Genomic DNA, 24955 nt, shown 5'->3' with positions numbered 1-24955 from the left:
GTTTATCCGTTTCGTCACGCATACTTACCTGACGAGAGTCTACACCATGATCATGAAGATGGTGGGCTCAGGACGAGGCCTGCCCATTGCACATCTGGTCGGCTGACTCCTGCGATTACTCCAAATGCGAGTAACTCGGTCGTACATTTTCTGTTAGTGGGGACTGCGTTCGCGCTTTCCCCAGATTGTTCAAAAAGTAAGATGAAACAGTAACTCCACATTTGCCGTGACCCGAAGTCGATAGATTAAGTGTTGTTCCCTACTCTTCGGTTGCTGAAACTCGAACATTTTCCATCTTACCCTTATTGGCATTTCGTTAATCGAACAGGGTCACGTCAACGACAAAACTATCAAGGCAACATTGAGGTAATATTTGTAGATCAAAGCATGTTTATCCGTTTCGTCACGCATACTTACCTGACGAGAGTCTACACCATGATCATGAAGATGGTGGGCTCAGGGCGAGGCCTGCCCATTGCACATCGGGTGGGCTGACTCCAGCGATTACTCCAAATGCGAGTAACTCGGTCGTACAATTTCTGTTAGTGGGGACTGCGTTCGCGCTTTCCCCAGATTGTTCAAAAAGTAAGATGAAACGGTAACTCCACATTTGCCGTGACCCGAAGTCGATAGATTAAGTGTTGTTCCCTACTCTCCGGTTGCGAAAAGTCGAACATTTTCCATCTTACCCTTATTGGCATTTCGTTAATCGAACAGGGTCACGTCAACGACAAAACTATCAAGGCAACATTGAGGTAATATTTGTGGATCAAAGCATGTTTATCCGTTTCGTCACGCATACTTACCTGACGAGAGTCTACACCATGATCATGAAGATGGTGGGCTCAGGACGAGGCCTGTCCATTGCACATCGGGTCGGCTGACTCCTGCGATTACTCCAAATGCGAGTAACTCGGTCGTACAATTTCTGTTAGTGGGGACTGCGTTCGCGCTTTCCCCAGATTGTTCAAAAAGTAAGATGAAACGGTAACTCCACATTTGCCGTCACCCGAAGTCGATAGATTAAGTGTTGTTCCCTACTCTCCGGTTGCGGAAACTCGAACATTTCCATCTTGCCCTTATTGGCATTTCGTTAATCGAACAGGGTCACGTCAACGACAAAACTATCAAGGCAACATTGAGGTAATATTTGTAGATCAAAGCATGTTTATCCGTTTCGTCACGCATACTTACCTGACGAGAGTCTACACAATGATCATGAAGATGGTGGGCTCAGGACGAGGCCTGCCCATTGCACATCGGGTCGGCTGATTCCTGCGATTACTCCAAATGCGAGTAACTCGGTCGTACAATTTCTGTTAGTGGGGACTGCGTTCGCGCTTTCCCCAGATTGTTCAAAAAGTAAGTTGAAACAGTAACTCCACATTTGCCGTGACCCGAAGTCGATAGATTAAGTGTTGTTCCCTACTCTCCGCTTGCGGAAACTCGAACATTTTCCATCTTACCCTTATTGGCATTTCGTTAATGGAACAGGGTCACGTCAACGACAAAACTATCAAGGCAACATTGAGGTAATATTTGTAGATCCAAGCATGTTTATCCGTTTCGTCACGCATACTTACCTGACGAGAGTCTACACCATGATCATGAAGATGGTGGGCTCAGGACGAGGCCTGCCCATTGCACATCGGGTCGGCTGACTCCTGCGATTACTCCAAATGCGAGTAACTCGGTCGTACAATTTCTGTTAGTGGGGACTGCGTTCGCGCTTTCCCCAGATTGTTCAAAAAGTTCAAACAAACAATAACTCGACATTTACCGTGATCCGAATTCGATAGATTAAGTGTTGTTCCCTACTCTCCGGTTGCGGAAACTTGAACATTTCCATCTTACCCTTATTGGCATTTCGTTAATCGAACAGGGTCACGTCAACGACAAAACTATCAAGGCAACATTGAGGTAATATTTGTAGATCAAAGCATGTTTATCCGTTTCGTCACGCATACTTACCTGACGAGAGTCTACACCATGATCATGAAGATGGTGGGCTCAGGACGAGGCCTGCCCATTGCACATCGGGTCGGCTGACTCCTGCGATTACTCCAAATGCGAGTAACTCGGTCGTACAATTTCTGTTAGTGGGGACTGCGTTCGCGCTTTCCCCAGATTGTTCAAAAAGTAAGATGAAACGGTAACTCCACATTTACCGTGACCCGAAGTCGATAGATTAAGTGTTGTTCCCTACTCTCCGGTTTCGGAAACTCGAACATTTTCCATCTTACCCTTATTGGCATTTCGTTAATCGAACAGGGTCACGTCAACGACAAAACTATCAAGGCAACATTGAGGTAATATTTGTAGATCAAAGCATGTTTATCCGTTTCGTCACGCATACTTACCTGACGAGAGTCTACACCATGATCATGAAGATGGTGGGCTCAGGACGAGGCCTGCCCATTGCACATCTGGTCGGCTGACTCCTGCGATTACTCCAAATGCGAGTAACTCGGTCATACATTTTCTGTTAGTGGAGACTGCGTTCGCGCTTTCCCCAGATTGTTCAAAAAGTAAGATGAAACAGTAACTCCACATTTGCCGTGACCCGAAGTCGATAGATTAAGTGTTGTTCCCTACTCTTCGGTTGCTGAAACTCGAACATTTTCCATCTTACCCTTATTGGCATTTCGTTAATCGAACAGGGTCACGTCAACGACAAAACTATCAAGGCAACATTGAGGTAATATTTGTAGATCAAAGCATGTTTATCCGTTTCGTCACGCATACTTACCTGACGAGAGTCTACACCATGATCATGAAGATGGTGGGCTCAGGGCGAGGCCTGCCCATTGCACATCGGGTGGGCTGACTCCTGCGATTACTCCAAATGCGAGTAACTCGGTCGTACAATTTCTGTTAGTGGGGACTGCGTTCGCGCTTTCCCCAGATTGTTCAAAAAGTAAGATGAAACGGTAACTCCACATTTGCCGTGACCCGAAGTCGATAGATTAAGTGTTGTTCCCTACTCTCCGGTTGCGGAAACTCGAACATTTCCATCTTGCCCTTATTGGCATTTCGTTAATCGAACAGGGTCACGTCAACGACAAAACTATCAAGGCAACATTGAGGTAATATTTGTAGATCAAAGCATGTTTATCCGTTTCGTCACGCATACTTACCTGACGAGAGTCTACACAATGATCATGAAGATGGTGGGCTCAGGACGAGGCCTGCCCATTGCACATCGGGTCGGCTGATTCCTGCGATTACTCCAAATGCGAGTAACTCGGTCGTACAATTTCTGTTAGTGGGGACTGCGTTCGCGCTTTCCCCAGATTGTTCAAAAAGTAAGTTGAAACAGTAACTCCACATTTGCCGTGACCCGAAGTCGATAGATTAAGTGTTGTTCCCTACTCTCCGCTTGCGGAAACTCGAACATTTTCCATCTTACCCTTATTGGCATTTCGTTAATGGAACAGGGTCACGTCAACGACAAAACTATCAAGGCAACATTGAGGTAATATTTGTAGATCCAAGCATGTTTATCCGTTTCGTCACGCATACTTACCTGACGAGAGTCTACACCATGATCATGAAGATGGTGGGCTCAGGACGAGGCCTGCCCATTGCACATCGGGTCGGCTGACTCCTGCGATTACTCCAAATGCGAGTAACTCGGTCGTACAATTTCTGTTAGTGGGGACTGCGTTCGCGCTTTCCCCAGATTGTTCAAAAAGTAAGATGAAACGGTAACTCCACATTTGCCGTGACCCGAAGTCGATAGATTAAGTGTTGTTCCCTACTCTCCGGTTGCGAAAAGTCGAACATTTTCCATCTTACCCTTATTGGCATTTCGTTAATCGAACAGGGTCACGTCAACGACAAAACTATCAAGGCAACATTGAGGTAATATTTGTGGATCAAAGCATGTTTATCCGTTTCGTCACGCATACTTACCTGACGAGAGTCTACACCATGATCATGAAGATGGTGGGCTCAGGACGAGGCCTGTCCATTGCACATCGGGTCGGCTGACTCCTGCGATTACTCCAAATGCGAGTAACTCGGTCGTACAATTTCTGTTAGTGGGGACTGCGTTCGCGCTTTCCCCAGATTGTTCAAAAAGTAAGATGAAACGGTAACTCCACATTTGCCGTCACCCGAAGTCGATAGATTAAGTGTTGTTCCCTACTCTCCGGTTGCGGAAACTCGAACATTTCCATCTTGCCCTTATTGGCATTTCGTTAATCGAACAGGGTCACGTCAACGACAAAACTATCAAGGCAACATTGAGGTAATATTTGTAGATCAAAGCATGTTTATCCGTTTCGTCACGCATACTTACCTGACGAGAGTCTACACAATGATCATGAAGATGGTGGGCTCAGGACGAGGCCTGCCCATTGCACATCGGGTCGGCTGATTCCTGCGATTACTCCAAATGCGAGTAACTCGGTCGTACAATTTCTGTTAGTGGGGACTGCGTTCGCGCTTTCCCCAGATTGTTCAAAAAGTAAGTTGAAACAGTAACTCCACATTTGCCGTGACCCGAAGTCGATAGATTAAGTGTTGTTCCCTACTCTCCGCTTGCGGAAACTCGAACATTTTCCATCTTACCCTTATTGGCATTTCGTTAATGGAACAGGGTCACGTCAACGACAAAACTATCAAGGCAACATTGAGGTAATATTTGTAGATCCAAGCATGTTTATCCGTTTCGTCACGCATACTTACCTGACGAGAGTCTACACCATGATCATGAAGATGGTGGGCTCAGGACGAGGCCTGCCCATTGCACATCGGGTCGGCTGACTCCTGCGATTACTCCAAATGCGAGTAACTCGGTCGTACAATTTCTGTTAGTGGGGACTGCGTTCGCGCTTTCCCCAGATTGTTCAAAAAGTTCAAACAAACAATAACTCGACATTTACCGTGATCCGAATTCGATAGATTAAGTGTTGTTCCCTACTCTCCGGTTGCGGAAACTTGAACATTTCCATCTTACCCTTATTGGCATTTCGTTAATCGAACAGGGTCACGTCAACGACAAAACTATCAAGGCAACATTGAGGTAATATTTGTAGATCAAAGCATGTTTATCCGTTTCGTCACGCATACTTACCTGACGAGAGTCTACACCATGATCATGAAGATGGTGGGCTCAGGACGAGGCCTGCCCATTGCACATCGGGTCGGCTGACTCCTGCGATTACTCCAAATGCGAGTAACTCGGTCGTACAATTTCTGTTAGTGGGGACTGCGTTCGCGCTTTCCCCAGATTGTTCAAAAAGTAAGATGAAACGGTAACTCCACATTTACCGTGACCCGAAGTCGATAGATTAAGTGTTGTTCCCTACTCTCCGGTTTCGGAAACTCGAACATTTTCCATCTTACCCTTATTGGCATTTCGTTAATCGAACAGGGTCACGTCAACGACAAAACTATCAAGGCAACATTGAGGTAATATTTGTAGATCAAAGCATGTTTATCCGTTTCGTCACGCATACTTACCTGACGAGAGTCTACACCATGATCATGAAGATGGTGGGCTCAGGACGAGGCCTGCCCATTGCACATCTGGTCGGCTGACTCCTGCGATTACTCCAAATGCGAGTAACTCGGTCATACATTTTCTGTTAGTGGAGACTGCGTTCGCGCTTTCCCCAGATTGTTCAAAAAGTAAGATGAAACAGTAACTCCACATTTGCCGTGACCCGAAGTCGATAGATTAAGTGTTGTTCCCTACTCTTCGGTTGCTGAAACTCGAACATTTTCCATCTTACCCTTATTGGCATTTCGTTAATCGAACAGGGTCACGTCAACGACAAAACTATCAAGGCAACATTGAGGTAATATTTGTAGATCAAAGCATGTTTATCCGTTTCGTCACGCATACTTACCTGACGAGAGTCTACACCATGATCATGAAGATGGTGGGCTCAGGGCGAGGCCTGCCCATTGCACATCGGGTGGGCTGACTCCTGCGATTACTCCAAATGCGAGTAACTCGGTCGTACAATTTCTGTTAGTGGGGACTGCGTTCGCGCTTTCCCCAGATTGTTCAAAAAGTAAGATGAAACGGTAACTCCACATTTGCCGTGACCCGAAGTCGATAGATTAAGTGTTGTTCCCTACTCTCCGGTTGCGAAAAGTCGAACATTTTCCATCTTACCCTTATTGGCATTTCGTTAATCGAACAGGGTCACGTCAACGACAAAACTATCAAGGCAACATTGAGGTAATATTTGTGGATCAAAGCATGTTTATCCGTTTCGTCACGCATACTTACCTGACGAGAGTCTACACCATGATCATGAAGATGGTGGGCTCAGGACGAGGCCTGTCCATTGCACATCGGGTCGGCTGACTCCTGCGATTACTCCAAATGCGAGTAACTCGGTCGTACAATTTCTGTTAGTGGGGACTGCGTTCGCGCTTTCCCCAGATTGTTCAAAAAGTTCAAAGAAACAATAACTCGAGATTTACCGTGACCCGAAGTCGATAGATTAAGTGTTGTTCCCTACTCTCCGGTTGCTGAAACTCGAACATTTTCCATCTTACCCTTATTGGCATTTGGTTAATCGAACAGGGTCACGTCAACGACAAAACTATCAAGGCAACATTGAGGTAATATTTGTAGATCAAAGCATGTTTATCCGTTTCGTCACGCATACTTACCTGACGAGAGTCTACACCATGATCATGAAGATGGTGGGCTCAGGACGAGGCCTGCCCATTGCACATCGGGTCGGCTGACTCCTGCGATTACTCCAAATGCGAGTAACTCGGTCGTACAATTTCTGTTAGTGGGGACTGCGTTCGCGCTTTCCCCAGATTGTTCAAAAAGTAAGATGAAACGGTAACTCCACATTTACCGTGACCCGAAGTCGATAGATTAAGTGTTGTTCCCTACTCTCCGGTTGCGGAAACTCGAACATTTTCCATCTTACCCTTATTGGCATTTCGTTAATCGAACAGGGTCACGTCAACGACAAAACTATCAAGGCAACATTGAGGTAATATTTGTAGATCCAAGCATGTTTATCCGTTTCGTCACGCATACTTACCTGACGAGAGTCTACACCATGATCATGAAGATGGTGGGCTCAGGACGAGGCCTGCCCATTGCACATCTGGTCGGCTGACTCCTGCGATTACTCCAAATGCGAGTAACTCGGTCGTACATTTTCTGTTAGTGGGGACTGCGTTCGCGCTTTCCCCAGATTGTTCAAAAAGTAAGATGAAACAGTAACTCCACATTTGCCGTGACCCGAAGTCGATAGATTAAGTGTTGTTCCCTACTCTTCGGTTGCTGAAACTCGAACATTTTCCATCTTACCCTTATTGGCATTTCGTTAATCGAACAGGGTCACGTCAACGACAAAACTATCAAGGCAACATTGAGGTAATATTTGTAGATCAAAGCATGTTTATCCGTTTCGTCACGCATACTTACCTGACGAGAGTCTACACCATGATCATGAAGATGGTGGGCTCAGGGCGAGGCCTGCCCATTGCACATCGGGTGGGCTGACTCCAGCGATTACTCCAAATGCGAGTAACTCGGTCGTACAATTTCTGTTAGTGGGGACTGCGTTCGCGCTTTCCCCAGATTGTTCAAAAAGTAAGATGAAACGGTAACTCCACATTTGCCGTGACCCGAAGTCGATAGATTAAGTGTTGTTCCCTACTCTCCGGTTGCGAAAAGTCGAACATTTTCCATCTTACCCTTATTGGCATTTCGTTAATCGAACAGGGTCACGTCAACGACAAAACTATCAAGGCAACATTGAGGTAATATTTGTGGATCAAAGCATGTTTATCCGTTTCGTCACGCATACTTACCTGACGAGAGTCTACACCATGATCATGAAGATGGTGGGCTCAGGACGAGGCCTGTCCATTGCACATCGGGTCGGCTGACTCCTGCGATTACTCCAAATGCGAGTAACTCGGTCGTACAATTTCTGTTAGTGGGGACTGCGTTCGCGCTTTCCCCAGATTGTTCAAAAAGTAAGATGAAACGGTAACTCCACATTTGCCGTCACCCGAAGTCGATAGATTAAGTGTTGTTCCCTACTCTCCGGTTGCGGAAACTCGAACATTTCCATCTTGCCCTTATTGGCATTTCGTTAATCGAACAGGGTCACGTCAACGACAAAACTATCAAGGCAACATTGAGGTAATATTTGTAGATCAAAGCATGTTTATCCGTTTCGTCACGCATACTTACCTGACGAGAGTCTACACAATGATCATGAAGATGGTGGGCTCAGGACGAGGCCTGCCCATTGCACATCGGGTCGGCTGATTCCTGCGATTACTCCAAATGCGAGTAACTCGGTCGTACAATTTCTGTTAGTGGGGACTGCGTTCGCGCTTTCCCCAGATTGTTCAAAAAGTAAGTTGAAACAGTAACTCCACATTTGCCGTGACCCGAAGTCGATAGATTAAGTGTTGTTCCCTACTCTCCGCTTGCGGAAACTCGAACATTTTCCATCTTACCCTTATTGGCATTTCGTTAATGGAACAGGGTCACGTCAACGACAAAACTATCAAGGCAACATTGAGGTAATATTTGTAGATCCAAGCATGTTTATCCGTTTCGTCACGCATACTTACCTGACGAGAGTCTACACCATGATCATGAAGATGGTGGGCTCAGGACGAGGCCTGCCCATTGCACATCGGGTCGGCTGACTCCTGCGATTACTCCAAATGCGAGTAACTCGGTCGTACAATTTCTGTTAGTGGGGACTGCGTTCGCGCTTTCCCCAGATTGTTCAAAAAGTTCAAAGAAACAATAACTCGACATTTACCGTGATCCGAATTCGATAGATTAAGTGTTGTTCCCTACTCTCCGGTTGCGGAAACTTGAACATTTCCATCTTACCCTTATTGGCATTTCGTTAATCGAACAGGGTCACGTCAACGACAAAACTATCAAGGCAACATTGAGGTAATATTTGTAGATCAAAGCATGTTTATCCGTTTCGTCACGCATACTTACCTGACGAGAGTCTACACCATGATCATGAAGATGGTGGGCTCAGGACGAGGCCTGCCCATTGCACATCGGGTGGGCTGACTCCTGCGATTACTCCAAATGCGAGTAACTCGGTCGTACAATTTCTGTTAGTGGGGACTGCGTTCGCGCTTTCCCCAGATTGTTCAAAAAGTAAGATGAAACGGTAACTCCACATTTACCGTGACCCGAAGTCGATAGATTAAGTGTTGTTCCCTACTCTCCGGTTTCGGAAACTCGAACATTTTCCATCTTACCCTTATTGGCATTTCGTTAATCGAACAGGGTCACGTCAACGACAAAACTATCAAGGCAACATTGAGGTAATATTTGTAGATCAAAGCATGTTTATCCGTTTCGTCACGCATACTTACCTGACGAGAGTCTACACCATGATCATGAAGATGGTGGGATCAGGACGAGGCCTGCCCATTGCACATCTGGTCGGCTGACTCCTGCGATTACTCCAAATGCGAGTAACTCGGTCGTACATTTTCTGTTAGTGGGGACTGCGTTCGCGCTTTCCCCAGATTGTTCAAAAAGTAAGATGAAACAGTAACTCCACATTTGCCGTGACCCGAAGTCGATAGATTAAGTGTTGTTCCCTACTCTTCGGTTGCTGAAACTCATGAAGATGGTGGGCTCAGGACGAGGCCTGCCCATTGCACATCGGGTCGGCTGATTCCTGCGATTACTCCAAATGCGAGTAACTCGGTCGTACAATTTCTGTTAGTGGGGACTGCGTTCGCGCTTTCCCCAGATTGTTCAAAAAGTAAGTTGAAACAGTAACTCCACATTTGCCGTGACCCGAAGTCGATAGATTAAGTGTTGTTCCCTACTCTCCGCTTGCGGAAACTCGAACATTTTCCATCTTACCCTTATTGGCATTTCGTTAATGGAACAGGGTCACGTCAACGACAAAACTATCAAGGCAACATTGAGGTAATATTTGTAGATCCAAGCATGTTTATCCGTTTCGTCACGCATACTTACCTGACGAGAGTCTACACCATGATCATGAAGATGGTGGGCTCAGGACGAGGCCTGCCCATTGCACATCGGGTCGGCTGACTCCTGCGATTACTCCAAATGCGAGTAACTCGGTCGTACAATTTCTGTTAGTGGGGACTGCGTTCGCGCTTTCCCCAGATTGTTCAAAAAGTAAGATGAAACGGTAACTCCACATTTGCCGTCACCCGAAGTCGATAGATTAAGTGTTGTTCCCTACTCTCCGGTTGCGGAAACTCGAACATTTCCATCTTGCCCTTATTGGCATTTCGTTAATCGAACAGGGTCACGTCAACGACAAAACTATCAAGGCAACATTGAGGTAATATTTGTAGATCAAAGCATGTTTATCCGTTTCGTCACGCATACTTACCTGACGAGAGTCTACACCATGATCATGAAGATGGTGGGCTCAGGACGAGGCCTGCCCATTGCACATCGGGTCGGCTGATTCCTGCGATTACTCCAAATGCGAGTAACTCGGTCGTACAATTTCTGTTAGTGGGGACTGCGTTCGCGCTTTCCCCAGATTGTTCAAAAAGTTCAAAGAAACAATAACTCGACATTTACCGTGATCCGAATTCGATAGATTAGGTGTTGTTCCCTACTCTCCGGTTGCGGAAACTTGAACATTTCCATCTTACCCTTATTGGCATTTCGTTAATCGAACAGGGTCACGTCAACGACAAAACTATCAAGGCAACATTGAGGTAATATTTGTGGATCAAAGCATGTTTATCCGTTTCGTCACGCATACTTACCTGACGAGAGTCTACACCATGATCATGAAGATGGTGGGCTCAGGACGAGGCCTGTCCATTGCACATCGGGTCGGCTGACTCCTGCGATTACTCCAAATGCGAGTAACTCGGTCGTACAATTTCTGTTAGTGGGGACTGCGTTCGCGCTTTCCCCAGATTGTTCAAAAAGTAAGATGAAACGGTAACTCCACATTTGCCGTCACCCGAAGTCGATAGATTAAGTGTTGTTCCCTACTCTCCGGTTGCGGAAACTCGAACATTTCCATCTTGCCCTTATTGGCATTTCGTTAATCGAACAGGGTCACGTCAACGACAAAACTATCAAGGCAACATTGAGGTAATATTTGTAGATCAAAGCATGTTTATCCGTTTCGTCACGCAAACTTACCTGACGAGAGTCTACACAATGATCATGAAGATGGTGGGCTCAGGACGAGGCCTGCCCATTGCACATCGGGTCGGCTGATTCCTGCGATTACTCCAAATGCGAGTAACTCGGTCGTACAATTTCTGTTAGTGGGGACTGCGTTCGCGCTTTCCCCAGATTGTTCAAAAAGTAAGTTGAAACAGTAACTCCACATTTGCCGTGACCCGAAGTCGATAGATTAAGTGTTGTTCCCTACTCTCCGCTTGCGGAAACTCGAACATTTTCCATCTTACCCTTATTGGCATTTCGTTAATGGAACAGGGTCACGTCAACGACAAAACTATCAAGGCAACATTGAGGTAATATTTGTAGATCCAAGCATGTTTATCCGTTTCGTCACGCATACTTACCTGACGAGAGTCTACACCATGATCATGAAGATGGTGGGCTCAGGACGAGGCCTGCCCATTGCACATCGGGTCGGCTGACTCCTGCGATTACTCCAAATGCGAGTAACTCGGTCGTACAATTTCTGTTAGTGGGGACTGCGTTCGCGCTTTCCCCAGATTGTTCAAAAAGTTCAAAGAAACAATAACTCGACATTTACCGTGATCCGAATTCGATAGATTAAGTGTTGTTCCCTACTCTCCGGTTGCGGAAACTTGAACATTTCCATCTTACCCTTATTGGCATTTCGTTAATCGAACAGGGTCACGTCAACGACAAAACTATCAAGGCAACATTGAGGTAATATTTGTAGATCAAAGCATGTTTATCCGTTTCGTCACGCATACTTACCTGACGAGAGTCTACACCATGATCATGAAGATGGTGGGCTCAGGACGAGGCCTGCCCATTGCACATCGGGTCGGCTGACTCCTGCGATTACTCCAAATGCGAGTAACTCGGTCGTACAATTTCTGTTAGTGGGGACTGCGTTCGCGCTTTCCCCAGATTGTTCAAAAAGTAAGATGAAACGGTAACTCCACATTTACCGTGACCCGAAGTCGATAGATTAAGTGTTGTTCCCTACTCTCCGGTTGCGGAAACTCGAACATTTTCCATCTTACCCTTATTGGCATTTCGTTAATCGAACAGGGTCACGTCAACGACAAAACTATCAAGGCAACATTGAGGTAATATTTGTAGATCAAAGCATGTTTATCCGTTTCGTCACGCATACTTACCTGACGAGAGTCTACACCATGATCATGAAGATGGTGGGCTCAGGACGAGGCCTGCCCATTGCACATCGGGTCGGCTGACTCCTGCGATTACTCCAAATGCGAGTAACTCGGTCGTACATTTTCTGTTAGTGGGGACTGCGTTCGCGCTTTCCCCAGATTGTTCAAAAAGTAAGATGAAACAGTAACTCCACATTTGCCGTGACCCGAAGTCGATAGATTAAGTGTTGTTCCCTACTCTTCGGTTGCTGAAACTCGAACATTTTCCATCTTACCCTTATTGGCATTTCGTTAATCGAACAGGGTCACGTCAACGACAAAACTATCAAGGCAACATTGAGGTAATATTTGTAGATCAAAGCATGTTTATCCGTTTCGTCACGCATACTTACCTGACGAGAGTCTACACCATGATCATGAAGATGGTGGGCTCAGGGCGAGGCCTGCCCATTGCACATCGGGTGGGCTGACTCCAGCGATTACTCCAAATGCGAGTAACTCGGTCGTACAATTTCTGTTAGTGGGGACTGCGTTCGCGCTTTCCCCAGATTGTTCAAAAAGTAAGATGAAACGGTAACTCCACATTTGCCGTGACCCGAAGTCGATAGATTAAGTGTTGTTCCCTACTCTCCGGTTGCGAAAAGTCGAACATTTTCCATCTTACCCTTATTGGCATTTCGTTAATCGAACAGGGTCACGTCAACGACAAAACTATCAAGGCAACATTGAGGTAATATTTGTGGATCAAAGCATGTTTATCCGTTTCGTCACGCATACTTACCTGACGAGAGTCTACACCATGATCATGAAGATGGTGGGCTCAGGACGAGGCCTGTCCATTGCACATCGGGTCGGCTGACTCCTGCGATTACTCCAAATGCGAGTAACTCGGTCGTACAATTTCTGTTAGTGGGGACTGCGTTCGCGCTTTCCCCAGATTGTTCAAAAAGTAAGATGAAACGGTAACTCCACATTTGCCGTCACCCGAAGTCGATAGATTAAGTGTTGTTCCCTACTCTCCGGTTGCGGAAACTCGAACATTTCCATCTTGCCCTTATTGGCATTTCGTTAATCGAACAGGGTCACGTCAACGACAAAACTATCAAGGCAACATTGAGGTAATATTTGTAGATCAAAGCATGTTTATCCGTTTCGTCACGCATACTTACCTGACGAGAGTCTACACAATGATCATGAAGATGGTGGGCTCAGGACGAGGCCTGCCCATTGCACATCGGGTCGGCTGATTCCTGCGATTACTCCAAATGCGAGTAACTCGGTCGTACAATTTCTGTTAGTGGGGACTGCGTTCGCGCTTTCCCCAGATTGTTCAAAAAGTAAGTTGAAACAGTAACTCCACATTTGCCGTGACCCGAAGTCGATAGATTAAGTGTTGTTCCCTACTCTCCGGTTGCGAAAAGTCGAACATTTTCCATCTTACCCTTATTGGCATTTCGTTAATCGAACAGGGTCACGTCAACGACAAAACTATCAAGGCAACATTGAGGTAATATTTGTAGATCAAAGCATGTTTATCCGTTTCGTCACGCATACTTACCTGACGAGAGTCTACACCATGATCATGAAGATGGTGGGCTCAGGACGAGGCCTGCCCATTGCACATCGGGTCGGCTGACTCCTGCGATTACTCCAAATGCGAGTAACTCGGTCGTACAATTTCTGTTAGTGGGGACTGCGTTCGCGCTTTCCCCAGATTGTTCAAAAAGTAAGATGAAACGGTAACTCCACATTTACCGTGACCCGAAGTCGATAGATTAAGTGTTGTTCCCTACTCTCCGGTTGCGGAAACTCGAACATTTTCCATCTTACCCTTATTGGCATTTCGTTAATCGAACAGGGTCACGTCAACGACAAAACTATCAAGGCAACATTGAGGTAATATTTGTAGATCAAAGCATGTTTATCCGTTTCGTCACGCATACTTACCTGACGAGAGTCTACACCATGATCATGAAGATGGTGGGCTCAGGACGAGGCCTGTCCATTGCACATCGGGTCGGCTGACTCCTGCGATTACTCCAAATGCGAGTAACTCGGTCGTACAATTTCTGTTAGTGGGGACTGCGTTCGCGCTTTCCCCAGATTGTTCAAAAAGTAAGATGAAACGGTAACTCCACATTTGCCGTCACCCGAAGTCGTTAGATTAAGTGTTGTTCCCTACTCTCCGGTTGCGGAAACTCGAACATTTCCATCTTGCCCTTATTGGCATTTCGTTAATCGAACAGGGTCACGTCAACGACAAAACTATCAAGGCAACATTGAGGTAATATTTGTAGATCAAAGCATGTTTATCCGTTTCGTCACGCATACTTACCTGACGAGAGTCTACACAATGATCATGAAGATGGTGGGCTCAGGACGAGGCCTGCCCATTGCACATCGGGTCGGCTGATTCCTGCGATTACTCCAAATGCGAGTAACTCGGTCGTACAATTTCTGTTAGTGGGGACTGCGTTCGCGCTTTCCCCAGATTGTTCAAAAAGTAAGATGAAACGGTAACTCCACATTTACCGTGACCCGAAGTCGATAGATTAAGTGTTGTTCCCTACTCTCCGGTTTCGGAAACTCGAACATTTTCCATCTTACCCTTATTGGCATTTCGTTAATCGAACAGGGTCACGTCAACGACAAAACTATCAAGGCAACATTGAGGTAATATTTGTAGATCAAAGCATGTTTATCCGTTTCGTCACGCATACTTACCTGACGAGAGTCTACACCATGATCATGAAGATGGTGGGCTCAGGACGAGGCCTGCCCATTGCACATCTGGTCGGCTGACTCCTGCGATTACTCCAAATGCGAGTAACTCGGTCATACATTTTCTGTTAGTGGAGACTGCGTTCGCGCTTTCCCCAGATTGTTCAAAAAGTAAGATGAAACAGTAACTCCACATTTGCCGTGACCCGAAGTCGATAGATTAAGTGTTGTTCCCTACTCTTCGGTTGCTGAAACTCGAACATTTTCCATCTTACCCTTATTGGCATTTCGTTAATCGAACAGGGTCACGTCAACGACAAAACTATCAAGGCAACATTGAGGTAATATTTGTAGATCAAAGCATGTTTATCCGTTTCGTCACGCATACTTACCTGACGAGAGTCTACACCATGATCATGAAGATGGTGGGCTCAGGGCGAGGCCTGCCCATTGCACATCGGGTGGGCTGACTCCTGCGATTACTCCAAATGCGAGTAACTCGGTCGTACAATTTCTGTTAGTGGGGACTGCGTTCGCGCTTTCCCCAGATTGTTCAAAAAGTAAGATGAAACGGTAACTCCACATTTGCCGTGACCCGAAGTCGATAGATTAAGTGTTGTTCCCTACTCTCCGGTTGCGAAAAGTCGAACATTTTCCATCTTACCCTTATTGGCATTTCGTTAATCGAACAGGGTCACGTCAACGACAAAACTATCAAGGCAACATTGAGGTAATATTTGTGGATCAAAGCATGTTTATCCGTTTCGTCACGCATACTTACCTGACGAGAGTCTACACCATGATCATGAAGATGGTGGGCTCAGGACGAGGCCTGTCCATTGCACATCGGGTCGGCTGACTCCTGCGATTACTCCAAATGCGAGTAACTCGGTCGTACAATTTCTGTTAGTGGGGACTGCGTTCGCGCTTTCCCCAGATTGTTCAAAAAGTAAGATGAAACGGTAACTCCACATTTGCCGTGACCCGAAGTCGATAGATTAAGTGTTGTTCCCTACTCTCCGGTTGCGAAAAGTCGAACATTTTCCATCTTACCCTTATTGGCATTTCGTTAATCGAACAGGGTCACGTCAACGACAAAACTATCAAGGCAACATTGAGGTAATATTTGTGGATCAAAGCATGTTTATCCGTTTCGTCACGCATACTTACCTGACGAGAGTCTACACCATGATCATGAAGATGGTGGGCTCAGGACGAGGCCTGTCCATTGCACATCGGGTCGGCTGACTCCTGCGATTACTCCAAATGCGAGTAACTCGGTCGTACAATTTCTGTTAGTGGGGACTGCGTTCGCGCTTTCCCCAGATTGTTCAAAAAGTTCAAAGAAACAATAACTCGAGATTTACCGTGACCCGAAGTCGATAGATTAAGTGTTGTTCCCTACTCTCCGGTTGCTGAAACTCGAACATTTTCCATCTTACCCTTATTGGCATTTGGTTAATCGAACAGGGTCACGTCAACGACAAAACTATCAAGGCAACATTGAGGTAATATTTGTAGATCAAAGCATGTTTATCCGTTTCGTCACGCATACTTACCTGACGAGAGTCTACACCATGATCATGAAGATGGTGGGCTCAGGACGAGGCCTGCCCATTGCACATCGGGTCGGCTGACTCCTGCGATTACTCCAAATGCGAGTAACTCGGTCGTACAATTTCTGTTAGTGGGGACTGCGTTCGCGCTTTCCCCAGATTGTTCAAAAAGTAAGATGAAACGGTAACTCCACATTTACCGTGACCCGAAGTCGATAGATTAAGTGTTGTTCCCTACTCTCCGGTTGCGGAAACTCGAACATTTTCCATCTTACCCTTATTGGCATTTCGTTAATCGAACAGGGTCACGTCAACGACAAAACTATCAAGGCAACATTGAGGTAATATTTGTAGATCCAAGCATGTTTATCCGTTTCGTCACGCATACTTACCTGACGAGAGTCTACACCATGATCATGAAGATGGTGGGCTCAGGACGAGGCCTGCCCATTGCACATCTGGTCGGCTGACTCCTGCGATTACTCCAAATGCGAGTAACTCGGTCGTACATTTTCTGTTAGTGGGGACTGCGTTCGCGCTTTCCCCAGATTGTTCAAAAAGTAAGATGAAACAGTAACTCCACATTTGCCGTGACCCGAAGTCGATAGATTAAGTGTTGTTCCCTACTCTTCGGTTGCTGAAACTCGAACATTTTCCATCTTACCCTTATTGGCATTTCGTTAATCGAACAGGGTCACGTCAACGACAAAACTATCAAGGCAACATTGAGGTAATATTTGTAGATCAAAGCATGTTTATCCGTTTCGTCACGCATACTTACCTGACGAGAGTCTACACCATGATCATGAAGATGGTGGGCTCAGGGCGAGGCCTGCCCATTGCACATCGGGTGGGCTGACTCCAGCGATTACTCCAAATGCGAGTAACTCGGTCGTACAATTTCTGTTAGTGGGGACTGCGTTCGCGCTTTCCCCAGATTGTTCAAAAAGTAAGATGAAACGGTAACTCCACATTTGCCGTGACCCGAAGTCGATAGATTAAGTGTTGTTCCCTACTCTCCGGTTGCGAAAAGTCGAACATTTTCCATCTTACCCTTATTGGCATTTCGTTAATCGAACAGGGTCACGTCAACGACAAAACTATCAAGGCAACATTGAGGTAATATTTGTGGATCAAAGCATGTTTATCCGTTTCGTCACGCATACTTACCTGACGAGAGTCTACACCATGATCATGAAGATGGTGGGCTCAGGACGAGGCCTGTCCATTGCACATCGGGTCGGCTGACTCCTGCGATTACTCCAAATGCGAGTAACTCGGTCGTACAATTTCTGTTAGTGGGGACTGCGTTCGCGCTTTCCCCAGATTGTTCAAAAAGTAAGATGAAACGGTAACTCCACATTTGCCGTCACCCGAAGTCGATAGATTAAGTGTTGTTCCCTACTCTCCGGTTGCGGAAACTCGAACATTTCCATCTTGCCCTTATTGGCATTTCGTTAATCGAACAGGGTCACGTCAACGACAAAACTATCAAGGCAACATTGAGGTAATATTTGTAGATCAAAGCATGTTTATCCGTTTCGTCACGCATACTTACCTGACGAGAGTCTACACAATGATCATGAAGATGGTGGGCTCAGGACGAGGCCTGCCCATTGCACATCGGGTCGGCTGATTCCTGCGATTACTCCAAATGCGAGTAACTCGGTCGTACAATTTCTGTTAGTGGGGACTGCGTTCGCGCTTTCCCCAGATTGTTCAAAAAGTAAGTTGAAACAGTAACTCCACATTTGCCGTGACCCGAAGTCGATAGATTAAGTGTTGTTCCCTACTCTCCGCTTGCGGAAACTCGAACATTTTCCATCTTACCCTTATTGGCATTTCGTTAATGGAACAGGGTCACGTCAACGACAAAACTATCAAGGCAACATTGAGGTAATATTTGTAGATCCAAGCATGTTTATCCGTTTCGTCACGCATACTTACCTGACGAGAGTCTACACCATGATCATGAAGATGGTGGGCTCAGGACGAGGCCTGCCCATTGCACATCGGGTCGGCTGACTCCTGCGATTACTCCAAATGCGAGTAACTCGGTCGTACAATTTCTGTTAGTGGGGACTGCGTTCGCGCTTTCCCCAGATTGTTCAAAAAGTTCAAAGAAACAATAACTCGACATTTACCGTGATCCGAATTCGATAGATTAAGTGTTGTTCCCTACTCTCCGGTTGCGGAAACTTGAACATTTCCATCTTACCCTTATTGGCATTTCGTTAATCGAACAGGGTCACGTCAACGACAAAACTATCAAGGCAACATTGAGGTAATATTTGTAGATCAAAGCATGTTTATCCGTTTCGTCACGCATACTTACCTGACGAGAGTCTACACCATGATCATGAAGATGGTGGGCTCAGGACGAGGCCTGCCCATTGCACATCGGGTGGGCTGACTCCTGCGATTACTCCAAATGCGAGTAACTCGGTCGTACAATTTCTGTTAGTGGGGACTGCGTTCGCGCTTTCCCCAGATTGTTCAAAAAGTAAGATGAAACGGTAACTCCACATTTACCGTGACCCGAAGTCGATAGATTAAGTGTTGTTCCCTACTCTCCGGTTTCGGAAACTCGAACATTTTCCATCTTACCCTTATTGGCATTTCGTTAATCGAACAGGGTCACGTCAACGACAAAACTATCAAGGCAACATTGAGGTAATATTTGTAGATCAAAGCATGTTTATCCGTTTCGTCACGCATACTTACCTGACGAGAGTCTACACCATGATCATGAAGATGGTGGGATCAGGACGAGGCCTGCCCATTGCACATCTGGTCGGCTGACTCCTGCGATTACTCCAAATGCGAGTAACTCGGTCGTACATTTTCTGTTAGTGGGGACTGCGTTCGCGCTTTCCCCAGATTGTTCAAAAAGTAAGATGAAACAGTAACTCCACATTTGCCGTGACCCGAAGTCGATAGATTAAGTGTTGTTCCCTACTCTTCGGTTGCTGAAACTCATGAAGATGGTGGGCTCAGGACGAGGCCTGCCCATTGCACATCGGGTCGGCTGATTCCTGCGATTACTCCAAATGCGAGTAACTCGGTCGTACAATTTCTGTTAGTGGGGACTGCGTTCGCGCTTTCCCCAGATTGTTCAAAAAGTAAGTTGAAACAGTAACTCCACATTTGCCGTGACCCGAAGTCGATAGATTAAGTGTTGTTCCCTACTCTCCGCTTGCGGAAACTCGAACATTTTCCATCTTACCCTTATTGGCATTTCGTTAATGGAACAGGGTCACGTCAACGACAAAACTATCAAGGCAACATTGAGGTAATATTTGTAGATCCAAGCATGTTTATCCGTTTCGTCACGCATACTTACCTGACGAGAGTCTACACCATGATCATGAAGATGGTGGGCTCAGGACGAGGCCTGCCCATTGCACATCGGGTCGGCTGACTCCTGCGATTACTCCAAATGCGAGTAACTCGGTCGTACAATTTCTGTTAGTGGGGACTGCGTTCGCGCTTTCCCCAGATTGTTCAAAAAGTAAGATGAAACGGTAACTCCACATTTGCCGTCACCCGAAGTCGATAGATTAAGTGTTGTTCCCTACTCTCCGGTTGCGGAAACTCGAACATTTCCATCTTGCCCTTATTGGCATTTCGTTAATCGAACAGGGTCACGTCAACGACAAAACTATCAAGGCAACATTGAGGTAATATTTGTAGATCAAAGCATGTTTATCCGTTTCGTCACGCATACTTACCTGACGAGAGTCTACACCATGATCATGAAGATGGTGGGCTCAGGACGAGGCCTGCCCATTGCACATCGGGTCGGCTGATTCCTGCGATTACTCCAAATGCGAGTAACTCGGTCGTACAATTTCTGTTAGTGGGGACTGCGTTCGCGCTTTCCCCAGATTGTTCAAAAAGTTCAAAGAAACAATAACTCGACATTTACCGTGATCCGAATTCGATAGATTAGGTGTTGTTCCCTACTCTCCGGTTGCGGAAACTTGAACATTTCCATCTTACCCTTATTGGCATTTCGTTAATCGAACAGGGTCACGTCAACGACAAAACTATCAAGGCAACATTGAGGTAATATTTGTGGATCAAAGCATGTTTATCCGTTTCGTCACGCATACTTACCTGACGAGAGTCTACACCATGATCATGAAGATGGTGGGCTCAGGACGAGGCCTGTCCATTGCACATCGGGTCGGCTGACTCCTGCGATTACTCCAAATGCGAGTAACTCGGTCGTACAATTTCTGTTAGTGGGGACTGCGTTCGCGCTTTCCCCAGATTGTTCAAAAAGTAAGATGAAACGGTAACTCCACATTTGCCGTCACCCGAAGTCGATAGATTAAGTGTTGTTCCCTACTCTCCGGTTGCGGAAACTCGAACATTTCCATCTTGCCCTTATTGGCATTTCGTTAATCGAACAGGGTCACGTCAACGACAAAACTATCAAGGCAACATTGAGGTAATATTTGTAGATCAAAGCATGTTTATCCGTTTCGTCACGCAAACTTACCTGACGAGAGTCTACACAATGATCATGAAGATGGTGGGCTCAGGACGAGGCCTGCCCATTGCACATCGGGTCGGCTGATTCCTGCGATTACTCCAAATGCGAGTAACTCGGTCGTACAATTTCTGTTAGTGGGGACTGCGTTCGCGCTTTCCCCAGATTGTTCAAAAAGTAAGTTGAAACAGTAACTCCACATTTGCCGTGACCCGAAGTCGATAGATTAAGTGTTGTTCCCTACTCTCCGCTTGCGGAAACTCGAACATTTTCCATCTTACCCTTATTGGCATTTCGTTAATGGAACAGGGTCACGTCAACGACAAAACTATCAAGGCAACATTGAGGTAATATTTGTAGATCCAAGCATGTTTATCCGTTTCGTCACGCATACTTACCTGACGAGAGTCTACACCATGATCATGAAGATGGTGGGCTCAGGACGAGGCCTGCCCATTGCACATCGGGTCGGCTGACTCCTGCGATTACTCCAAATGCGAGTAACTCGGTCGTACAATTTCTGTTAGTGGGGACTGCGTTCGCGCTTTCCCCAGATTGTTCAAAAAGTTCAAAGAAACAATAACTCGACATTTACCGTGATCCGAATTCGATAGATTAAGTGTTGTTCCCTACTCTCCGGTTGCGGAAACTTGAACATTTCCATCTTACCCTTATTGGCATTTCGTTAATCGAACAGGGTCACGTCAACGACAAAACTATCAAGGCAACATTGAGGTAATATTTGTAGATCAAAGCATGTTTATCCGTTTCGTCACGCATACTTACCTGACGAGAGTCTACACCATGATCATGAAGATGGTGGGCTCAGGACGAGGCCTGCCCATTGCACATCGGGTCGGCTGACTCCTGCGATTACTCCAAATGCGAGTAACTCGGTCGTACAATTTCTGTTAGTGGGGACTGCGTTCGCGCTTTCCCCAGATTGTTCAAAAAGTAAGATGAAACGGTAACTCCACATTTACCGTGACCCGAAGTCGATAGATTAAGTGTTGTTCCCTACTCTCCGGTTGCGGAAACTCGAACATTTTCCATCTTACCCTTATTGGCATTTCGTTAATCGAACAGGGTCACGTCAACGACAAAACTATCAAGGCAACATTGAGGTAATATTTGTAGATCAAAGCATGTTTATCCGTTTCGTCACGCATACTTACCTGACGAGAGTCTACACCATGATCATGAAGATGGTGGGCTCAGGACGAGGCCTGCCCATTGCACATCGGGTCGGCTGACTCCTGCGATTACTCCAAATGCGAGTAACTCGGTCGTACATTTTCTGTTAGTGGGGACTGCGTTCGCGCTTTCCCCAGATTGTTCAAAAAGTAAGATGAAACAGTAACTCCACATTTGCCGTGACCCGAAGTCGATAGATTAAGTGTTGTTCCCTACTCTTCGGTTGCTGAAACTCGAACATTTTCCATCTTACCCTTATTGGCATTTCGTTAATCGAACAGGGTCACGTCAACGACAAAACTATCAAGGCAACATTGAGGTAATATTTGTAGATCAAAGCATGTTTATCCGTTTCGTCACGCATACTTACCTGACGAGAGTCTACACCATGATCATGAAGATGGTGGGCTCAGGGCGAGGCCTGCCCATTGCACATCGGGTGGGCTGACTCCAGCGATTACTCCAAATGCGAGTAACTCGGTCGTACAATTTCTGTTAGTGGGGACTGCGTTCGCGCTTTCCCCAGATTGTTCAAAAAGTAAGATGAAACGGTAACTCCACATTTGCCGTGACCCGAAGTCGATAGATTAAGTGTTGTTCCCTACTCTCCGGTTGCGAAAAGTCGAACATTTTCCATCTTACCCTTATTGGCATTTCGTTAATCGAACAGGGTCACGTCAACGACAAAACTATCAAGGCAACATTGAGGTAATATTTGTGGATCAAAGCATGTTTATCCGTTTCGTCACGCATACTTACCTGACGAGAGTCTACACCATGATCATGAAGATGGTGGGCTCAGGACGAGGCCTGTCCATTGCACATCGGGTCGGCTGACTCCTGCGATTACTCCAAATGCGAGTAACTCGGTCGTACAATTTCTGTTAGTGGGGACTGCGTTCGCGCTTTCCCCAGATTGTTCAAAAAGTAAGATGAAACGGTAACTCCACATTTGCCGTCACCCGAAGTCGATAGATTAAGTGTTGTTCCCTACTCTCCGGTTGCGGAAACTCGAACATTTCCATCTTGCCCTTATTGGCATTTCGTTAATCGAACAGGGTCACGTCAACGACAAAACTATCAAGGCAACATTGAGGTAATATTTGTAGATCAAAGCATGTTTATCCGTTTCGTCACGCATACTTACCTGACGAGAGTCTACACAATGATCATGAAGATGGTGGGCTCAGGACGAGGCCTGCCCATTGCACATCGGGTCGGCTGATTCCTGCGATTACTCCAAATGCGAGTAACTCGGTCGTACAATTTCTGTTAGTGGGGACTGCGTTCGCGCTTTCCCCAGATTGTTCAAAAAGTAAGTTGAAACAGTAACTCCACATTTGCCGTGACCCGAAGTCGATAGATTAAGTGTTGTTCCCTACTCTCCGGTTGCGAAAAGTCGAACATTTTCCATCTTACCCTTATTGGCATTTCGTTAATCGAACAGCGTCACGTCAACGACAAAACTATCAAGGCAACATTGAGGTAATATTTGTAGATCAAAGCATGTTTATCCGTTTCGTCACGCATACTTACCTGACGAGAGTCTACACCATGATCATGAAGATGGTGGGCTCAGGACGAGGCCTGCCCATTGCACATCGGGTCGGCTGACTCCTGCGATTACTCCAAATGCGAGTAACTCGGTCGTACAATTTCTGTTAGTGGGGACTGCGTTCGCGCTTTCCCCAGATTGTTCAAAAAGTAAGATGAAACGGTAACTCCACATTTACCGTGACCCGAAGTCGATAGATTAAGTGTTGTTCCCTACTCTCCGGTTGCGGAAACTCGAACATTTTCCATCTTACCCTTATTGGCATTTCGTTAATCGAACAGGGTCACGTCAACGACAAAACTATCAAGGCAACATTGAGGTAATATTTGTAGATCAAAGCATGTTTATCCGTTTCGTCACGCATACTTACCTGACGAGAGTCTACACCATGATCATGAAGATGGTGGGCTCAGGACGAGGCCTGTCCATTGCACATCGGGTCGGCTGACTCCTGCGATTACTCCAAATGCGAGTAACTCGGTCGTACAATTTCTGTTAGTGGGGACTGCGTTCGCGCTTTCCCCAGATTGTTCAAAAAGTAAGATGAAACGGTAACTCCACATTTGCCGTCACCCGAAGTCGTTAGATTAAGTGTTGTTCCCTACTCTCCGGTTGCGGAAACTCGAACATTTCCATCTTGCCCTTATTGGCATTTCGTTAATCGAACAGGGTCACGTCAACGACAAAACTATCAAGGCAACATTGAGGTAATATTTGTAGATCAAAGCATGTTTATCCGTTTCGTCACGCATACTTACCTGACGAGAGTCTACACAATGATCATGAAGATGGTGGGCTCAGGACGAGGCCTGCCCATTGCACATCGGGTCGGCTGATTCCTGCGATTACTCCAAATGCGAGTAACTCGGTCGTACAATTTCTGTTAGTGGGGACTGCGTTCGCGCTTTCCCCAGATTGTTCAAAAAGTAAGTTGAAACAGTAACTCCACATTTGCCGTGACCCGAAGTCGATAGATTAAGTGTTGTTCCCTACTCTCCGCTTGCGGAAACTCGAACATTTTCCATCTTACCCTTATTGGCATTTCGTTAATGGAACAGGGTCACGTCAACGACAAAACTATCAAGGCAACATTGAGGTAATATTTGTAGATCCAAGCATGTTTATCCG

The 24955-nt window shown here is 46.1% G+C and overlaps 65 non-coding genes across 65 annotated transcripts; all 65 read left to right on the top strand.

The window, feature by feature from the left end:
- Positions 1-20: 20 nt before the first annotated feature.
- On the top strand, positions 21-184 carry LOC143463678 (U1 spliceosomal RNA). The gene has a single exon (XR_013118432.1). It is a non-coding gene; the product is annotated as a U1 spliceosomal RNA (small nuclear RNA).
- A 225-nt stretch (positions 185-409) lies between these two features.
- LOC143463617 (U1 spliceosomal RNA) lies at positions 410-573 on the top strand. Its single transcript, XR_013118372.1, has one exon. It is a non-coding gene; the product is annotated as a U1 spliceosomal RNA (small nuclear RNA).
- A 225-nt stretch (positions 574-798) lies between these two features.
- LOC143463596 (U1 spliceosomal RNA) lies at positions 799-962 on the top strand. The gene has a single exon (XR_013118352.1). It is a non-coding gene; the product is annotated as a U1 spliceosomal RNA (small nuclear RNA).
- A 224-nt stretch (positions 963-1186) lies between these two features.
- LOC143463667 (U1 spliceosomal RNA) lies at positions 1187-1350 on the top strand. Its single transcript, XR_013118421.1, has one exon. It is a non-coding gene; the product is annotated as a U1 spliceosomal RNA (small nuclear RNA).
- A 225-nt stretch (positions 1351-1575) lies between these two features.
- Positions 1576-1739, top strand: LOC143463727 (U1 spliceosomal RNA). Its single transcript, XR_013118478.1, has one exon. It is a non-coding gene; the product is annotated as a U1 spliceosomal RNA (small nuclear RNA).
- A 224-nt stretch (positions 1740-1963) lies between these two features.
- On the top strand, positions 1964-2127 carry LOC143463726 (U1 spliceosomal RNA). Its single transcript, XR_013118477.1, has one exon. It is a non-coding gene; the product is annotated as a U1 spliceosomal RNA (small nuclear RNA).
- A 225-nt stretch (positions 2128-2352) lies between these two features.
- LOC143463692 (U1 spliceosomal RNA) lies at positions 2353-2516 on the top strand. Its single transcript, XR_013118446.1, has one exon. It is a non-coding gene; the product is annotated as a U1 spliceosomal RNA (small nuclear RNA).
- A 225-nt stretch (positions 2517-2741) lies between these two features.
- Positions 2742-2905, top strand: LOC143463616 (U1 spliceosomal RNA). Its single transcript, XR_013118371.1, has one exon. It is a non-coding gene; the product is annotated as a U1 spliceosomal RNA (small nuclear RNA).
- A 224-nt stretch (positions 2906-3129) lies between these two features.
- LOC143463666 (U1 spliceosomal RNA) lies at positions 3130-3293 on the top strand. The gene has a single exon (XR_013118420.1). It is a non-coding gene; the product is annotated as a U1 spliceosomal RNA (small nuclear RNA).
- A 225-nt stretch (positions 3294-3518) lies between these two features.
- Positions 3519-3682, top strand: LOC143463725 (U1 spliceosomal RNA). The gene has a single exon (XR_013118476.1). It is a non-coding gene; the product is annotated as a U1 spliceosomal RNA (small nuclear RNA).
- A 225-nt stretch (positions 3683-3907) lies between these two features.
- Positions 3908-4071, top strand: LOC143463595 (U1 spliceosomal RNA). The gene has a single exon (XR_013118351.1). It is a non-coding gene; the product is annotated as a U1 spliceosomal RNA (small nuclear RNA).
- Positions 4072-4295: 224 nt separating this feature from the next.
- On the top strand, positions 4296-4459 carry LOC143463665 (U1 spliceosomal RNA). Its single transcript, XR_013118419.1, has one exon. It is a non-coding gene; the product is annotated as a U1 spliceosomal RNA (small nuclear RNA).
- Positions 4460-4684: 225 nt separating this feature from the next.
- LOC143463724 (U1 spliceosomal RNA) lies at positions 4685-4848 on the top strand. Its single transcript, XR_013118475.1, has one exon. It is a non-coding gene; the product is annotated as a U1 spliceosomal RNA (small nuclear RNA).
- Positions 4849-5072: 224 nt separating this feature from the next.
- On the top strand, positions 5073-5236 carry LOC143463722 (U1 spliceosomal RNA). The gene has a single exon (XR_013118473.1). It is a non-coding gene; the product is annotated as a U1 spliceosomal RNA (small nuclear RNA).
- A 225-nt stretch (positions 5237-5461) lies between these two features.
- On the top strand, positions 5462-5625 carry LOC143463690 (U1 spliceosomal RNA). The gene has a single exon (XR_013118444.1). It is a non-coding gene; the product is annotated as a U1 spliceosomal RNA (small nuclear RNA).
- A 225-nt stretch (positions 5626-5850) lies between these two features.
- On the top strand, positions 5851-6014 carry LOC143463604 (U1 spliceosomal RNA). The gene has a single exon (XR_013118360.1). It is a non-coding gene; the product is annotated as a U1 spliceosomal RNA (small nuclear RNA).
- A 225-nt stretch (positions 6015-6239) lies between these two features.
- LOC143463594 (U1 spliceosomal RNA) lies at positions 6240-6403 on the top strand. Its single transcript, XR_013118350.1, has one exon. It is a non-coding gene; the product is annotated as a U1 spliceosomal RNA (small nuclear RNA).
- Positions 6404-6628: 225 nt separating this feature from the next.
- Positions 6629-6792, top strand: LOC143463721 (U1 spliceosomal RNA). The gene has a single exon (XR_013118472.1). It is a non-coding gene; the product is annotated as a U1 spliceosomal RNA (small nuclear RNA).
- Positions 6793-7017: 225 nt separating this feature from the next.
- On the top strand, positions 7018-7181 carry LOC143463677 (U1 spliceosomal RNA). Its single transcript, XR_013118431.1, has one exon. It is a non-coding gene; the product is annotated as a U1 spliceosomal RNA (small nuclear RNA).
- A 225-nt stretch (positions 7182-7406) lies between these two features.
- On the top strand, positions 7407-7570 carry LOC143463615 (U1 spliceosomal RNA). Its single transcript, XR_013118370.1, has one exon. It is a non-coding gene; the product is annotated as a U1 spliceosomal RNA (small nuclear RNA).
- Positions 7571-7795: 225 nt separating this feature from the next.
- LOC143463592 (U1 spliceosomal RNA) lies at positions 7796-7959 on the top strand. Its single transcript, XR_013118348.1, has one exon. It is a non-coding gene; the product is annotated as a U1 spliceosomal RNA (small nuclear RNA).
- Positions 7960-8183: 224 nt separating this feature from the next.
- LOC143463664 (U1 spliceosomal RNA) lies at positions 8184-8347 on the top strand. Its single transcript, XR_013118418.1, has one exon. It is a non-coding gene; the product is annotated as a U1 spliceosomal RNA (small nuclear RNA).
- Positions 8348-8572: 225 nt separating this feature from the next.
- On the top strand, positions 8573-8736 carry LOC143463720 (U1 spliceosomal RNA). Its single transcript, XR_013118471.1, has one exon. It is a non-coding gene; the product is annotated as a U1 spliceosomal RNA (small nuclear RNA).
- Positions 8737-8960: 224 nt separating this feature from the next.
- LOC143463735 (U1 spliceosomal RNA) lies at positions 8961-9124 on the top strand. The gene has a single exon (XR_013118485.1). It is a non-coding gene; the product is annotated as a U1 spliceosomal RNA (small nuclear RNA).
- A 225-nt stretch (positions 9125-9349) lies between these two features.
- LOC143463688 (U1 spliceosomal RNA) lies at positions 9350-9513 on the top strand. The gene has a single exon (XR_013118442.1). It is a non-coding gene; the product is annotated as a U1 spliceosomal RNA (small nuclear RNA).
- A 71-nt stretch (positions 9514-9584) lies between these two features.
- Positions 9585-9743, top strand: LOC143463695 (U1 spliceosomal RNA). Its single transcript, XR_013118449.1, has one exon. It is a non-coding gene; the product is annotated as a U1 spliceosomal RNA (small nuclear RNA).
- Positions 9744-9968: 225 nt separating this feature from the next.
- LOC143463719 (U1 spliceosomal RNA) lies at positions 9969-10132 on the top strand. The gene has a single exon (XR_013118470.1). It is a non-coding gene; the product is annotated as a U1 spliceosomal RNA (small nuclear RNA).
- Positions 10133-10356: 224 nt separating this feature from the next.
- On the top strand, positions 10357-10520 carry LOC143463620 (U1 spliceosomal RNA). Its single transcript, XR_013118376.1, has one exon. It is a non-coding gene; the product is annotated as a U1 spliceosomal RNA (small nuclear RNA).
- Positions 10521-10744: 224 nt separating this feature from the next.
- On the top strand, positions 10745-10908 carry LOC143463591 (U1 spliceosomal RNA). The gene has a single exon (XR_013118347.1). It is a non-coding gene; the product is annotated as a U1 spliceosomal RNA (small nuclear RNA).
- Positions 10909-11132: 224 nt separating this feature from the next.
- Positions 11133-11296, top strand: LOC143463675 (U1 spliceosomal RNA). The gene has a single exon (XR_013118429.1). It is a non-coding gene; the product is annotated as a U1 spliceosomal RNA (small nuclear RNA).
- Positions 11297-11521: 225 nt separating this feature from the next.
- Positions 11522-11685, top strand: LOC143463718 (U1 spliceosomal RNA). Its single transcript, XR_013118469.1, has one exon. It is a non-coding gene; the product is annotated as a U1 spliceosomal RNA (small nuclear RNA).
- A 224-nt stretch (positions 11686-11909) lies between these two features.
- Positions 11910-12073, top strand: LOC143463717 (U1 spliceosomal RNA). Its single transcript, XR_013118468.1, has one exon. It is a non-coding gene; the product is annotated as a U1 spliceosomal RNA (small nuclear RNA).
- A 225-nt stretch (positions 12074-12298) lies between these two features.
- LOC143463640 (U1 spliceosomal RNA) lies at positions 12299-12462 on the top strand. Its single transcript, XR_013118395.1, has one exon. It is a non-coding gene; the product is annotated as a U1 spliceosomal RNA (small nuclear RNA).
- Positions 12463-12687: 225 nt separating this feature from the next.
- Positions 12688-12851, top strand: LOC143463614 (U1 spliceosomal RNA). The gene has a single exon (XR_013118369.1). It is a non-coding gene; the product is annotated as a U1 spliceosomal RNA (small nuclear RNA).
- Positions 12852-13076: 225 nt separating this feature from the next.
- Positions 13077-13240, top strand: LOC143463590 (U1 spliceosomal RNA). Its single transcript, XR_013118346.1, has one exon. It is a non-coding gene; the product is annotated as a U1 spliceosomal RNA (small nuclear RNA).
- Positions 13241-13464: 224 nt separating this feature from the next.
- Positions 13465-13628, top strand: LOC143463662 (U1 spliceosomal RNA). Its single transcript, XR_013118416.1, has one exon. It is a non-coding gene; the product is annotated as a U1 spliceosomal RNA (small nuclear RNA).
- Positions 13629-13853: 225 nt separating this feature from the next.
- LOC143463716 (U1 spliceosomal RNA) lies at positions 13854-14017 on the top strand. The gene has a single exon (XR_013118467.1). It is a non-coding gene; the product is annotated as a U1 spliceosomal RNA (small nuclear RNA).
- A 225-nt stretch (positions 14018-14242) lies between these two features.
- Positions 14243-14406, top strand: LOC143463589 (U1 spliceosomal RNA). The gene has a single exon (XR_013118345.1). It is a non-coding gene; the product is annotated as a U1 spliceosomal RNA (small nuclear RNA).
- Positions 14407-14630: 224 nt separating this feature from the next.
- On the top strand, positions 14631-14794 carry LOC143463660 (U1 spliceosomal RNA). Its single transcript, XR_013118415.1, has one exon. It is a non-coding gene; the product is annotated as a U1 spliceosomal RNA (small nuclear RNA).
- Positions 14795-15019: 225 nt separating this feature from the next.
- On the top strand, positions 15020-15183 carry LOC143463689 (U1 spliceosomal RNA). Its single transcript, XR_013118443.1, has one exon. It is a non-coding gene; the product is annotated as a U1 spliceosomal RNA (small nuclear RNA).
- A 225-nt stretch (positions 15184-15408) lies between these two features.
- Positions 15409-15572, top strand: LOC143463593 (U1 spliceosomal RNA). The gene has a single exon (XR_013118349.1). It is a non-coding gene; the product is annotated as a U1 spliceosomal RNA (small nuclear RNA).
- A 225-nt stretch (positions 15573-15797) lies between these two features.
- LOC143463588 (U1 spliceosomal RNA) lies at positions 15798-15961 on the top strand. The gene has a single exon (XR_013118344.1). It is a non-coding gene; the product is annotated as a U1 spliceosomal RNA (small nuclear RNA).
- Positions 15962-16186: 225 nt separating this feature from the next.
- On the top strand, positions 16187-16350 carry LOC143463587 (U1 spliceosomal RNA). Its single transcript, XR_013118343.1, has one exon. It is a non-coding gene; the product is annotated as a U1 spliceosomal RNA (small nuclear RNA).
- A 225-nt stretch (positions 16351-16575) lies between these two features.
- LOC143463715 (U1 spliceosomal RNA) lies at positions 16576-16739 on the top strand. Its single transcript, XR_013118466.1, has one exon. It is a non-coding gene; the product is annotated as a U1 spliceosomal RNA (small nuclear RNA).
- A 225-nt stretch (positions 16740-16964) lies between these two features.
- On the top strand, positions 16965-17128 carry LOC143463676 (U1 spliceosomal RNA). The gene has a single exon (XR_013118430.1). It is a non-coding gene; the product is annotated as a U1 spliceosomal RNA (small nuclear RNA).
- Positions 17129-17353: 225 nt separating this feature from the next.
- Positions 17354-17517, top strand: LOC143463612 (U1 spliceosomal RNA). The gene has a single exon (XR_013118368.1). It is a non-coding gene; the product is annotated as a U1 spliceosomal RNA (small nuclear RNA).
- A 225-nt stretch (positions 17518-17742) lies between these two features.
- Positions 17743-17906, top strand: LOC143463586 (U1 spliceosomal RNA). The gene has a single exon (XR_013118342.1). It is a non-coding gene; the product is annotated as a U1 spliceosomal RNA (small nuclear RNA).
- A 224-nt stretch (positions 17907-18130) lies between these two features.
- Positions 18131-18294, top strand: LOC143463659 (U1 spliceosomal RNA). Its single transcript, XR_013118414.1, has one exon. It is a non-coding gene; the product is annotated as a U1 spliceosomal RNA (small nuclear RNA).
- Positions 18295-18519: 225 nt separating this feature from the next.
- LOC143463714 (U1 spliceosomal RNA) lies at positions 18520-18683 on the top strand. Its single transcript, XR_013118465.1, has one exon. It is a non-coding gene; the product is annotated as a U1 spliceosomal RNA (small nuclear RNA).
- Positions 18684-18907: 224 nt separating this feature from the next.
- Positions 18908-19071, top strand: LOC143463723 (U1 spliceosomal RNA). The gene has a single exon (XR_013118474.1). It is a non-coding gene; the product is annotated as a U1 spliceosomal RNA (small nuclear RNA).
- A 225-nt stretch (positions 19072-19296) lies between these two features.
- On the top strand, positions 19297-19460 carry LOC143463687 (U1 spliceosomal RNA). The gene has a single exon (XR_013118441.1). It is a non-coding gene; the product is annotated as a U1 spliceosomal RNA (small nuclear RNA).
- A 71-nt stretch (positions 19461-19531) lies between these two features.
- LOC143463694 (U1 spliceosomal RNA) lies at positions 19532-19690 on the top strand. Its single transcript, XR_013118448.1, has one exon. It is a non-coding gene; the product is annotated as a U1 spliceosomal RNA (small nuclear RNA).
- A 225-nt stretch (positions 19691-19915) lies between these two features.
- LOC143463713 (U1 spliceosomal RNA) lies at positions 19916-20079 on the top strand. Its single transcript, XR_013118464.1, has one exon. It is a non-coding gene; the product is annotated as a U1 spliceosomal RNA (small nuclear RNA).
- Positions 20080-20303: 224 nt separating this feature from the next.
- Positions 20304-20467, top strand: LOC143463619 (U1 spliceosomal RNA). The gene has a single exon (XR_013118375.1). It is a non-coding gene; the product is annotated as a U1 spliceosomal RNA (small nuclear RNA).
- Positions 20468-20691: 224 nt separating this feature from the next.
- LOC143463585 (U1 spliceosomal RNA) lies at positions 20692-20855 on the top strand. Its single transcript, XR_013118341.1, has one exon. It is a non-coding gene; the product is annotated as a U1 spliceosomal RNA (small nuclear RNA).
- Positions 20856-21079: 224 nt separating this feature from the next.
- On the top strand, positions 21080-21243 carry LOC143463673 (U1 spliceosomal RNA). The gene has a single exon (XR_013118427.1). It is a non-coding gene; the product is annotated as a U1 spliceosomal RNA (small nuclear RNA).
- Positions 21244-21468: 225 nt separating this feature from the next.
- On the top strand, positions 21469-21632 carry LOC143463711 (U1 spliceosomal RNA). Its single transcript, XR_013118462.1, has one exon. It is a non-coding gene; the product is annotated as a U1 spliceosomal RNA (small nuclear RNA).
- A 224-nt stretch (positions 21633-21856) lies between these two features.
- LOC143463710 (U1 spliceosomal RNA) lies at positions 21857-22020 on the top strand. The gene has a single exon (XR_013118461.1). It is a non-coding gene; the product is annotated as a U1 spliceosomal RNA (small nuclear RNA).
- A 225-nt stretch (positions 22021-22245) lies between these two features.
- Positions 22246-22409, top strand: LOC143463638 (U1 spliceosomal RNA). The gene has a single exon (XR_013118393.1). It is a non-coding gene; the product is annotated as a U1 spliceosomal RNA (small nuclear RNA).
- Positions 22410-22634: 225 nt separating this feature from the next.
- Positions 22635-22798, top strand: LOC143463611 (U1 spliceosomal RNA). The gene has a single exon (XR_013118367.1). It is a non-coding gene; the product is annotated as a U1 spliceosomal RNA (small nuclear RNA).
- A 225-nt stretch (positions 22799-23023) lies between these two features.
- On the top strand, positions 23024-23187 carry LOC143463584 (U1 spliceosomal RNA). The gene has a single exon (XR_013118340.1). It is a non-coding gene; the product is annotated as a U1 spliceosomal RNA (small nuclear RNA).
- Positions 23188-23411: 224 nt separating this feature from the next.
- On the top strand, positions 23412-23575 carry LOC143463658 (U1 spliceosomal RNA). Its single transcript, XR_013118413.1, has one exon. It is a non-coding gene; the product is annotated as a U1 spliceosomal RNA (small nuclear RNA).
- Positions 23576-23800: 225 nt separating this feature from the next.
- LOC143463709 (U1 spliceosomal RNA) lies at positions 23801-23964 on the top strand. The gene has a single exon (XR_013118460.1). It is a non-coding gene; the product is annotated as a U1 spliceosomal RNA (small nuclear RNA).
- A 225-nt stretch (positions 23965-24189) lies between these two features.
- On the top strand, positions 24190-24353 carry LOC143463583 (U1 spliceosomal RNA). Its single transcript, XR_013118339.1, has one exon. It is a non-coding gene; the product is annotated as a U1 spliceosomal RNA (small nuclear RNA).
- Positions 24354-24577: 224 nt separating this feature from the next.
- Positions 24578-24741, top strand: LOC143463657 (U1 spliceosomal RNA). The gene has a single exon (XR_013118412.1). It is a non-coding gene; the product is annotated as a U1 spliceosomal RNA (small nuclear RNA).
- Positions 24742-24955: the final 214 nt, after the last annotated feature.

This window comes from Clavelina lepadiformis, chromosome 6, assembly GCF_947623445.1.
Source record: "Clavelina lepadiformis chromosome 6, kaClaLepa1.1, whole genome shotgun sequence".
Classification (NCBI taxonomy): Eukaryota; Metazoa; Chordata; class Ascidiacea; order Aplousobranchia; family Clavelinidae; genus Clavelina; species Clavelina lepadiformis.
This window is presented reverse-complemented; position numbering and strand designations above follow the sequence as displayed.